Source organism: Oryctolagus cuniculus, chromosome 7 (genome assembly GCF_964237555.1).
Source record: "Oryctolagus cuniculus chromosome 7, mOryCun1.1, whole genome shotgun sequence".
NCBI classification, from domain to species: Eukaryota; Metazoa; Chordata; class Mammalia; order Lagomorpha; family Leporidae; genus Oryctolagus; species Oryctolagus cuniculus.
In genome coordinates, this window is record NC_091438.1 from 163,376,462 (window position 1) to 163,388,452 (window position 11,991).

The following is an 11,991-nucleotide window of genomic DNA, read 5'->3' on the forward strand; positions in this document are numbered from 1 at the left end:
AGGAGGATGTGAGGGGCGGCGGAGGCCGGAGCTGGGAAGGGGCCAGGCCCCGCCTGGGCGCCCACCATGGGGACGCCCGGCTGCCTCAGCCTGCAGGTGGGCCCAGGCCCCCGCGGTGCCGGCTGCGAGGGGCCCCGCCAAGGCCCAGGGCCCACTCAGAACAGAGCGCCGCCCGCCCGGGTCAGAGCCGGCACAGCAGGCCCCGGCCAGCCAGCGAGGGCCTCCGTGGAGAGGTGGGAGCAGGCGGGGGCCTCTGCAGGCCGTCCGGTCCCGGCATCCCATAATACCACGCAGCTGGCAGGAGCTGAGACCCTGGAGGAGCTGTGGGGATACGGCCTGAGTCCGGCTCCTCGGGAAGTCAAACTCGAGTCTGTTACAGCGTGCGCTGGATCAATAATTCAGCTGCTCCATCTGCTCGACAGGCAGAGCTGCCTGGAAGCCGGGGCGGTCCCCGGCCGAGCTGTGAGCCGAGCCGTGCCATGCTGAGCCCTGCAGTGCCGTGCCGTGCCGTGCCAAGCCGCGCCGAGCCACACCGAGCCGTGCCAAGCCGTGCCATGCCAAGCCGTGCAGTGCCGAGCCGTGCCATGCCATGCCAAGCTGCACCGTGCCATGCCATGCCAAGCTGGGATACAAGAACTGTCCCAGCTCCGGGCGGCGGCTCCGGGAAAACCCGAGAAGGGGGACCTGGACTCCCCGGTGAGGCTGGGCTGAGCAGCACAACCCTCGCCTGGACTGAGCTGGTCGCCCACGCAGCTGCAGGGCCCACGGACTTGAGCCGTCTTCTGCCGCTCTCCCAGGTGCATTAGCAGGGAGCGGAATCGGAAGCGGAGCAGCCGGGACTTGAACCGGCACCCACAGGGATGCTGGCGTTGCCAGGTGGTCTAACACCCACAGCACCGGCCCCTAAATAAGTCAACAAAGCGTGGCCAGGCTGCACCCTGCGGCCTCCCTCGCTGCTCGCTGACTCCTCCCTCTGACTTGCAGACTCTGCCCCCTCCTTGCTAGCCCCACCCCTCCCCTTAAAGCCCCACCCCCTGCTGACCCCTCCCCTTAAAGCCCCACCCCTGATGACCCCGCCCTCCCCTTGCTGACCCCGCCCCTCCCCTTGCTGACCCCGCCCCTCCCCTGCTGACCCCGCCCCTCCCCTTGCTGACCCCGCCCCTCCCCTTGCTGACCCCGCCCCACCCCTGCTGACCCTGCCCCCTCCCCTTGCTGGCTCCGCCCCTCCCCTTGCTGACCCCGCCCCTCCCCTTGCTGACCCCGCCCCACTCCCTGCTGACCCCGCCCCTCCCCTTGCTGGCTCCGCCCTTGCACCTGGAACTTGGGCTCTTTCTCCTCCCTCCGGGCTCAGGCTGCCACTCCCTGCCTAGGGCCTTGCCTCCAACTAAACACAGGTGCACAAAAGTACACAAACCAAGACAGCCCCTCAACCGTGGCCCCAAAACTCCCAACACTCGCACTGAAGTCAAGGGTGCCTCCCAGGGGCTCTGGGGGCAGAGGGAAGTCGGTGAGAAGTCTGCTTGGGGCCCCCGGGAACACCACACGCGTGGCCAGTTCAGGCCCGTGTGGCCCCGGGGCCAGGCAACGTCTGACCGCAGGCAACCTGTGTTCCCCCTCGAGCTGCGTCGTGCGCCGCCTTCCAGTGGCGCCGCCCCGGCTCCAGCCGGGGGAGCCCGGCCTGCCACACCCTCCCTGGGCTGGGCCCGCTCTGCCCGCCTCGCTCCTGCCCTCCGCACCCTGCCAGCGCCAACAGCGAGTCCCTGGGCCCTGTGCCACCGTGGGCCGAAGCCGGGGCGCTGGCCTTGGTGGGGACTCGCGGGGGCTGCAAGCAGAACGGGGCACTCAGAGGCCGAGGGCTCACGTGGTCAGCTGGGGGGGCGGCTCCTGGCGGCGGCCGGAGCTCGTCTCAGCGGAAGGGCGCGCAGGTCCTACAGGAGGGAGGCAGCTGGGGAGGGCTGGCGTGTTGGCAAGTCGGGGTTCCCTGGGAAAAGGACCCCCAGAAATCCTGGGGGCCGCAGGGGTCTCGCGGGAGGCCGTCAGACTTTCCAGTTAAATCGCGGCTCACGGGCAAGGCTGCCACCTGCGACGCCGGCATCCCGTATGGGTGTTGGTTTGAGACCCGGCTGCTCCACTTCCTATGCAGCTCCCTGCTGTGGCCTGGGACAGCAGTGGAGGACGGTCTAAGTGCTTGGGCCCTGCACCCGCATGGGATGAAGCTCCTGGCTCCTGGCCACTGCAGCCAACTGGAGAGTGAACCAGCAGATAGAATATCTAATATCTCTCCCTCTCCTCTCCCTCTCCTCTCTCTCCCTCTCCTCTCCCTCTCTCTCTCCCTCTCTCCCTCTCCTCTCTCTCCTCTCCCTCTCCTCTCTCTCTCCCTCTCTCCCTCTCCTCTCCTCTCTCTCTCCTCTCCCTCTCTCTCTCTCCTCTCTCTCTCCCTCTCTCCCTCTCCTCTCCTCTCCTCTCCTCTCCCTCTCTCTCTCCCTCTCTCCCTCTCCTCTCTTCTCTCTCCTCTCTCTCCTCTCCCTCTCCTCTCCTCTCTCTCTCCTCTTCCTCTCTCTCTCTCCTCTCTCTCCTCTCCCTCTCTTCTCTCTCTCTCTCCCCCTCTCTCTCTCTCTCTCTCTCTTCTCTCTCTCTCTCTCTCTCCCTCTCTGCCTTTCAAATAAACCTTTAAAAAACAAGACGCAGCCTGGGGAATGTGGTGAAGCCGCCACGGGGGACCCCGGCGTCCGGCACTGGAGCCCCCGGTCAGGTCCCGGCTGCCCCGCTGCCCCTGCCGCTGCCTGCTGGTGTGCACCCTGGAGGCAGCAGGCGGCATCTGGAGGACGTGGCCCCGCACCCACGTGGGGGACGTGGAGGGAGCTCCTGGCTTCCGCCCGCCCAGCCTCACGGGAGTGACCCAGCGGGTGGAAGATCTCTCTCCCGTTTCAAGTAAATTTTACAAATAAATAATTAAGAAAACAGTAGCAGCCTGGGGTGAAACCCAGCCCAGGGAGCGCTGCTGCCCCTGTGAGGCCCCGGAGCTGCCCGGGTGGGCTCCGGCTCGGGGCTGGGAACGAGCTGCGGAGTGCGGAGCTGAGGAAGCAAGCACGTCCTGGCCGCCGAGTGTGGACAGCAGACGGGCCGGCGCTTCCAGCCCCACCCGCAAAGGTGGTCACTTAGGGGTGAAGAAGAACCCAGGTCCCAGCTGTCCACATGGGCCCCGGCTGTCCACCCGAGCCCCGGCTGTCCACTCAGGCCCTGGATGTCCACCCAGGCCCCAGCTGTCCACCCAGGCCCCAGCTGTTCACCTAGGCCCCAGCTGTTCACCTAGGCCCCAGCTGTCCACCAAGGTCCCGGTTGCCCACATGGGCCCCGACTGTCCACCCAGACCTCGGCTGTCCACCCAGGCCCCGGCTGTCCACATGGGCCCCGACTGTCCACCCAGACTGCGGCTGTCCGCCTAGGCCAGTCTCCAAGCTCAGCAGATGTGGCCAGGAAGACGGTGATGAGAAAGGGGGGCCCAGGCAACAGAGCTGGAGCCGTGTCCCCGTGGGAGACGGGCACAGGGCCAGTGGGCTCGTCGGCTGGAGTGACCCCTCCCCAGCCAGCAGCTGCTTGGGGCCAGGCGGGCTGCGACCTGGTCTGCTTTGGGGCAGCCGCTGGGTGGGGACAGACGCCATGTTCCTCCAGGGTGCCGGGCTGGGACTGGCAGAGGTTGGGGTGCCGTGCGAGCATGGCGGGGTGGAACGCGTCATCTCCTGTGCCCGGCTGTGGGACGCAGCTTGGCCACGGAAGGTGAGCACAGTGACACCTGCCCCGGCGAAGCCACGTGGCAAAGCTCCTGCAGGGCCCGGCCCCGCCCTCCCCGCCCCCCACCCCCAGAGCTGAAGCCCAGCACGGGTCTCTGCGGCCAAGCCCTGGGCGGGCGGGGCTGCTTCCTCCCGGGAGGGGCCTCTCTCGCCTCTGCTGCCTCCTCGCTCCCCTCCTACCTCTGCCCCGCCTGCCCCGCTGTGGCGATGACCGTGTGTCCACCAGGCCCACATGCACGCTCAAGGAAGCTCCCGGTCCCAGACGTCCACCCTGGGCAAGGGATCAGGGCGTGGGCGTCTTGGGTCCCCCGCCCTGCCCACGTCTCAGCCCAGATGGCCAAGCGCCTGGCTCTGTATACAGTGGACAGTCGGCGTGGCCACGGTGGGCGGGTGAGCAGGCTAAAGGCCTGGCCCTGTGGTGAGCGGCCGAGATCTTGGACAGCAGCAGGTGGGGGCCTCCCGTGTGTGTGACGGCGGGGCACCCAGGTGGGGGCCAGCAAGTGGCCCCCGGAACCCACAGATGCCCAAGGAGTGAGCCGTGCCCACTCCCCCACCCCCAAGGCACTGCCGCGTAGCTAGGAAAGGCCACTGTGCCACGGACACTGTGCTGGCCCCAGGCCTGGAGGCTCCTTGCACAGGGGCCAGGGACCCTGAGCTGTCCCTGTGACCCTGGGACCCACACCCACCTGTCCACCTATCACCCAAGTGCTCTGCCCCGCTGAGCCCACGGGCAGGATGTGAGTGAGGACGGAGAGGCCCAGACCTTGTCCCTGTCACAGTGGGACAGTGTCCTGACCCTCACAGGACAACGTCACGCTGCCCTGGCCACAGAGAGGACATGCAGAGCCTGGGTGGTCAGGGAGGGCTGCCTGGAGGCAGGGGCCTGGGGCCCTGGGCTGGAGGAGAGCGGGCCCTGTCTGGACATCTGAGCAGTGCCCTGCGCCTCCCTCACTGGGACAGGGACTTGCTCTGCTCCCCACGCCGGGTGAGCCAGGTTTCTGCCTCAGGAACGTTGGCAGGGGCGGGCGGCAGAGGCCTGGCCAGGCCCAGCACAGAGGCGGCCACATCCCACTGCCTCCCCACAAGGCCTCCTGCCCCCCGGAGGTGCCCAGGGCGCCCCTGCCCCCGGCACTGGTGCTCCCGCCCAGCCTGAGGGTTGGGGGCGAAGGGGTCCCTGGCACCCGGGGGTCGGCTCTGTCTTCACATCTCGCCACACCTGCGACCCACCATGCACTGGGGCTCCTGGCCGCCGTCTGCCCCACCAGGAAGCCTGCAGAGCTGGCCACAGGAAGGGATGGACGGAGCCGTCAGGGTACAATGCAGAGCTGGCCACAGGAAGGGATGGACGGAGCCGTCAGGGTACAAAGTGGCCGAGGCTGGGGTCGGCGCCGCCCCTGCTTGGCTCAAAGGCGTTTGCTGACCTCCAGCCACTCGGGCCCAGGGAGGCTCTGAGCAGGCAAAGGCCAGTGCCGTGGGACCGTGCCAGGTTGCCGAGGGACCGTGCCAGGTTGGGGGGAGAGGAGGGCTTCGTGCACCAGGCCCCGCGCTGTGCGTCCCCAGGAATCCTGGGGGAGACGCGCCCGCCACGGCACCCGTGTTCCCTGGACGTCCCCATCACCCACCGTCAGGGCCAGCCTCAGGGCCCCGGAATCTGCATCACTCCCCGGCTTCCGGCTGGGGCCAGAGCCACTAACTAAGCAAGAGCCAGTGTGTCCAGCAAGGACAGTGAGGGCCAGCATGGACAGTGAGGGCCAGTGTGGACAGTGAGAGCCAGTGTAGACAGCATGGACAATGATGGCTAGCATGGACAGTGATAGCCAATGTGCCCAGTGTGGGCAGTGATGACCACTGTGGACAGCGAGAGCCAACGTGGACAGCATGGACAGTGAGGGCCAGCGTGGCAGAGTGGGGCTGCGGCACCATCCTCTGCGTCCCCATGTCCCCTCCCCCCGTCCGTCCCTCCCGGGCGTCCCAGGCCGTGCTCCGTTGCTGGACCAGAGCACCTGAGACCCGAGCTGTGTCTACCTCTGGGGTCTGGGGGCAGGGAGGCCCCAGGGCACGGGGCCGGCACCGGAAGCTGCCGCGGGGACACCGGGTCCCACATCCCAGCGCCTGGCTCCAGGCCTGCTGGTGCACACCCTGGCAGGCGGCAAACACGGCTCAGGCACGTGGGGACCTGGGCTATACCCCTGGCTCCGGGACACTTAGGGAGGGAACTGGGGGCTCCGTCGTCTGTCCCTCTGTGTCTCTCAAATAAATAGATAAAAATTTTTAAAACGAAAGCAAGGGGCTGGGGCTGGGGCATAGCCGGTAAAGCCTCCGCCTGCAGCACCAGCATCCCTTATGGGCGCCGGTTCAAGTCCCGGCGGCTCCACTTCCAGTCCAGCTCTCTGCTATGGCTGGGAAAGCAGTGGAAGATGGCGCAAGTCCTTGGGCCCCTGCACCCATGGGAGACCCAGAAGAGGCTCCTGGCTCCTGGCAAGCAAGACGGCAGGGGCACCACCTGCTGAGAGGGGGCAGGTGCGCCAGCTCAGGCCTCACAGAGCAGGGTCGGGGTCCCAGGTCCTCTGACCTCTGACTCCCACCTCCCCCGGCCTCTTGTGCCTCCTCCTGGCTATAGCTGCTCACCCAGCACCTGCCCCTCCCCCACTCACTCCACAGCTCACCCAGCACCTGCCCCTCCCCCACTCACTGCACAGCTCACCCAGCACCTGCCCCTCCCCCGCTCACTGCACAGCTCACCCAGCACCTGCCCCTCCCCCACTCACTCCACAGCTCACCCAGCACCTGCCCCTCCCCCACTCACTCCACAGCTCACCCAGCACCTGCCCCTCCCCCACTCACACCACAGCTCACCCAGCACCGGTGAGCCGGGCCGGGAGGCTGAGAGGGAGCCGCAGGTGTCTGGGGTGCAGGTGCCTGCCCGGCCGCCCTGCTTTGGGAATCGGCTCTCAGGTGCTGAGCAGCCCAGTGCCAGCTGTCCCAGGTCAAGGCCAGTGGCGTGGGCAGGGGTGGGGTGGGGTGGCCAGGCTGGTCTCTGAAGGGGAGGAGCCACACCGGCGTGTGCAGGGCGCAGGAGCCCCGAGCAGCAGGCCTGTGCGCGGCAGCCAGGGCTCACTGTGTCTGGCCCCCTCGTGCCAACGTGGGACCCTGGCGAGGAGGGGGCTGCACGGCCCGGGGAGCCCCAGCTCCTGCGAGAGCCATGTCCGGGCGTCGGCCGGCTCCGAGGCAGCGGATGTGGACTCTGTGATGCCGCCCAGCTCGGGCCCTGCCTTGGGCCTGCCTGGTCCAGGGACAGGTGCAGAGTCCCGGGCCTGGGGTCTCTTCCTGGGCGCTTCCCATCCAGCACCCACCCACACACACACACACACACGCACACACACACACGTGCGCACACACACACACGCACACACACGTGCACACACACACACACGCACGCACACACACGTGCACACACACACACGTGCGCACACACACACACACGCACACTCAAAGCCCAGCCAGTCCCTACCCACGACAGGGGAAGGCGGGAGCAGGCAGCTCTTCCACCCGCTGGCTCACTCCCCAGATGGCGGCAACGGCCGGGGCTGCGCCAGGCTGAAGCCAGGAGCCAGGAGCTCCATCCGGGTCTCCCACAAGGGTGCAGGGGCCCAAGCGCTTGGGCCATCTTCCGCTGCCTTCCCAGGCCGTCAGCACAGAACTGGGTGGGAAGTGGAGCAGCTGGGGCTTGAACCGGTGCCCACATGGGATGCCGGCACCACAGGGGCGTCTCACCCGGGGCCCAGGCCACGGCGCGGCCCCGGCACTCAGCAGTCTTGAGCGGCGCTCCCCTCGCCCTCGGAACAACTGTTCTCTCTAGCAGGGAGCAGCTGCCCCTCCCCGGTCCCACCCAGCCCAAGCCAGCTCCTCAACTGGTCTTCTCAACTGGCCCGGGACCCCCGGGGCCCGCGGGGACCACGGCCTGGACCGCCACTCACCGGGCCGCGGCACCGGCCCCTCGGTGACGCCACCCCGCGCACAGGTGTCCCCGGCGTCGTCAATCTCCCCCTCCCTCGTGCGCCAGCGTGCGCACAGTTTCTTATAAAAATGGCCTGACTGCTAATGAGGCTGTTTGTAACCTGTTTCCCTGGTCGCTAATGATAATTAACATGCAAATTAGCTGCGGGAGGGGAGGCTCTGGGGCCCCCGGTTCATTAGCACGTTAATTACTGTTTGCATACTTAAGTATCACTGATATAAATCACCCCGTTTAGTGGAAGGGGCGGGCGCTAATTACACCAGCAGCGTTATGAAAAGTCATTTCGCTGTGTTATTTTTCTGCATGATTGATGATTCCCGGCCGTCCGGCTGATAAACAGATCCGGGCTGTGCACACAACCCAGCCAGGCCCGCAGCGCCGTCCACCGCCCGGCCCCTGTGGGTTACCAGCTTTGGGGCGGAAGAGAAACAAAAAGGAGACGGGCGCCTGCTGCCTCCCCCACCAGGCTCTCACCCGGCTCCCCTGTAAGGTGCTGGGTCGGGGGGCCGGGTCACCCCTGCACCAGGCAGCACAGGTCCTGGAGAGACCCCCTCACTGCTCTCCCGCCTTCACCCACCCACGTATCCACACCTGCCCGGCCGCGCCCTCCGGGGGAAGCCAGGCCCCGGGGACGGGAGGAACGGGGCTGTTTCAGGCAGAGGCGTCAGCCCAGGGCGGTGGCTGAGCCGGGACCGCCGCACGGCACAGGAGGCGCAAAGGCCCTGGAGCGGGAGCAGACTCATCGGGGAACGCGGAGGGGGCCTGCATGGCTGGGCTGAGGGTGCTGAGAGACGGACGGGAGAGGGGCAGCAGGCAGGAGACCCCAGGACGGGAACCGGCCTCGGGAGGACCCGCGGACTGCTCAGTGTGCAGCAGCCTCGGAGGCGGTGGGGCTTAGAAGTGACCACACGTGGGCCGTGCCTGGATGGGGCCCAGCAGCCAAGACCCCATCCCCCATCAGAGCGCCGGGGCTGCGGTCCCGACTCCAGCTTCCTGCTGATGCGCACCTGGGAGACAGCCGGTGTCGGCACCAGTCCTGGGCTCCTGCCACCGCGTGGGAGACCCCTGGGGAGTCCCTGGCCCCCGACCCCAGCCTGCTCAGGCAGTGCCATGGCAGAATCCGGAGAGGGAGCCCGTAGGGGGAGATCTCTGTGTCTCTCTCTCTCAATCTCTGTGTGTATCTCAAATAAATAAAGCAAAGTAGAAATGTTGGGCCGGTGCCGCGGCTCACTTGGCTAATCCTCCGCCTGCGGCGCCGGCACCCTGGGTTCTAGTCCCGGTTGGAGTGCCGGATTCTGTCCCGGCTGCTGCTCTTCCAGTCCAGCTCTCTGCTGTGGCCCGGGAGTGCAGTGGAGGATGGCCCAAGTGCTTGGGTCCTGCACCCCATGGGAGACCAGGAGAAGCACCTGGCTCCTGGCTTCAGATCAGCATAGCTCTGGCCGTGGTGGCCATTTGGGGAGTGAACCAACGGAAGGAAGACCTTTCTCTCTGTCTCTCTCTCTCACTAACTCTGCCTGTCAAAAAAAAAAAAAAAAAAAAACAGAAACGTTTAGGATGCTGCAGGGGTCATGGCCGTGACCTCCTCATGGGGTCCTGTCCAGGACAGCCAGGTGGCCAGGTCCCCACCGTGCTAGGCGCAGTGCCACAGAGGCCTGGGTCCCACCAGGCACCGGCAAAGCTCCCCTATCCGGGGATGGCCGATGGCCACAGCCACCCAGCCCAAACGCTCCCCTGACCTGTCCTCAGGCCACGGCTCAGCCAAGGGTCTGGGGACCCCCGGCAGCCTCTCAGCCCAGCCGGGCGGGACAGAACCGTGCAAGCCTCCTCCTCCCCACACTGGCGCCTGCCCGTGCCTCCCTCCACGCAGAGGGCCACCCCGGAAAACCGCCCCTGCCGCTGAGACCCGACTCCCCGGAAGCAGCCGGCAGGCGGGGGCCACTCCCCCCCTGCATTATTGATCAGGGATGGGGCAGAGCCGGGAACAAGAGGCAGCTCTGCACGGAGGCCCCACCCCGCCCGCCCGCCGGCTGCCAGCCCCCAGGGAGCCTCTGAGTCGTCTGCCTGCAGCCCCAGCTGTCCATGGCCAGAACCAGAGGCGGGAACTTCGTCGACTGACGGCCGGGTCCCCGGCCCCCGGCCCCCGGCCCCCGGCCCACGGCCCCCGGGTCTCCTGGACGCAGCCCCAGGTAAATTTCCCCGGGGCCTGAGAGATTGTCCTGGCTGAGTGCCGCGTCATGGGGGTGTCCTTGGCCCTGGCAGCCATGGGGGCTCCCACGCAGGTGTGGGACACCGTGGCCTGGGCAGCATGGGCAGAGGCAAGCCTGAGAGGGACCCCTTGTTGAGGTGCGGGGTGCACCATGGGGTGCTCCCCCTCCCTAATCAGCGTTGTCTCAGACACCTGAGTCTGCTCCCCCCCTAGCCCAGTGCACCTGCTAAGGAGAGGGAGGGCGGGAGGCAGCCCGCAGGGAGCAGGCTCACGGCCGAGGGGAGCTCCAGCCTGGGGCTCGGGGCCTGGCTCTGACCACAGCTCGGGGGCTAGGGGCTGCAGTCCCTCCGGCCCTCAGTGCCCTGGCCTGGGTTGGACAAGTCCCCACCAAGTCACCTCTCCAGTGGCGGAAGCTCACGGCAGCAGGAGGGGCCCAGGTGGGGGTCCAGGAGGGCTAGGTGGGTGAGGGCAGCCGTGGGCCACTCCCCAAGGGCAATACGCACTGTTCTCTGTAGCCCCAGCCCTCTCAGGGCACCCAGCCTCTGGGCAGGACCCCGGGAGAGGGGCCGCCCTCTCCACGTAGGCTCTGGGGAGCAGAGGAGCGGGGGACAGGCCCCGGGGACTCCCTGCTCTGGACACGCCGCCCGCACACTGCCCAGCCTGCGCACAGCACGGCCAGGAGAGTGCTCCGGGCCCCGGGCCACCAGCTGTGTGGTGACTGAGCTCCTGCCGTGCCCCTGCCGTGGGGGCTCCAAGCTCCTCCCAGGGAGGGGTGAAGAGGGGCCCTGGGCGGGGACCCTGCCCGCCACCCGCAGAGGGACCACGGCTCCTGCTCAGCCCTCGGGAGGCAGCCCGGCCCTCGGGCAGCACTTTCGCTGTGGGCTCGGCTGAGCACAGGGTGTCCCTGCGGGGGCGGGCGGCAGCTGCGGCCCCTCCCTCTCACTGAGGCCCCCGGTGCCCCGCCCCCGCCCGTTCTGCTCCCTCTGCCCCCACAGCACGGGGCGTGGGCGGAAGCGTCTTCAGTGGAGCCTAATACTCCCCACGGAGGGTGGCTCCTCCCCCAAGGCTTTGCACCAGGCGCCAGTGGCCGTGCTGCCTGGCCCCTCGGCTTGGCCGGCCCAGTGCTGAGACTCCGTCCCATCTGGGGGACGTCCCTCTGACCCTAAGGGGCCAAAGCAGCACAAGTCTGCTCTCAAAGCAACGGCTCGGAGCCTGGGCCCTGGCGCCTGGGTCTCCCCGCCCAGCTCCAGCCGCAGAATCAGAAACCAGAGCCCAAGTGAGAGACGGCACAGAGCAGGTGCGTGGGACTCACCTGCCCCAGGTGCGCTGCTCCCAGGCGGGGCCTGTGACTGTGGCCCAGAGCCCCCCCCCCCGCCACACCTACGCATCCCCAGGCACTGGGTACCCATGTACCCGAGGGCACCATGTGCCAGGGCAGAGCCACAGGGGACCAGCCCGGCAGGGCTGACCTGACAGCAGCTGCCACGCAGGCCCCTCCCCCAGCCCCGGGACGGCCCCACTCTGTTAGGGCGCCATAACGCAGGTGATCAACATAGAGGGAACCCCCGGAAGCTGTCACTGCTGAGCGAGTGTCAGAGTCAGAGAGCCCGGCTGTGCTCACCACAGACCACGCCCCTGCCGGCCACGCCCCTGCCGGCCACACCCCTGCCGGCCACGCCCCTGCCGGCCACACCCCTGCCAGCCACGCTGCCCTGCACCCTCAGACCGCAGCCCATGGGTACCTCTGCCCCACTGCCAGGGGCACGGAGCCCTCCCCTGGAGGGGGCAGCTAAGGAGGACATCACAGGGCAGCACCCCTCCCAGTGCCTGCACCCCCTCCCCTAGTGATCTCGCCCCGAGCTCCACAAGCCCCAGAGGAGCCAGCACCAGGATGTTCCCGGGCACCAGGACATCGGCTTCCCCCCCCCCGTGCCCCCCCAGGAACACGCGGATCCCCCACCCTGTGCCCCCCAGGG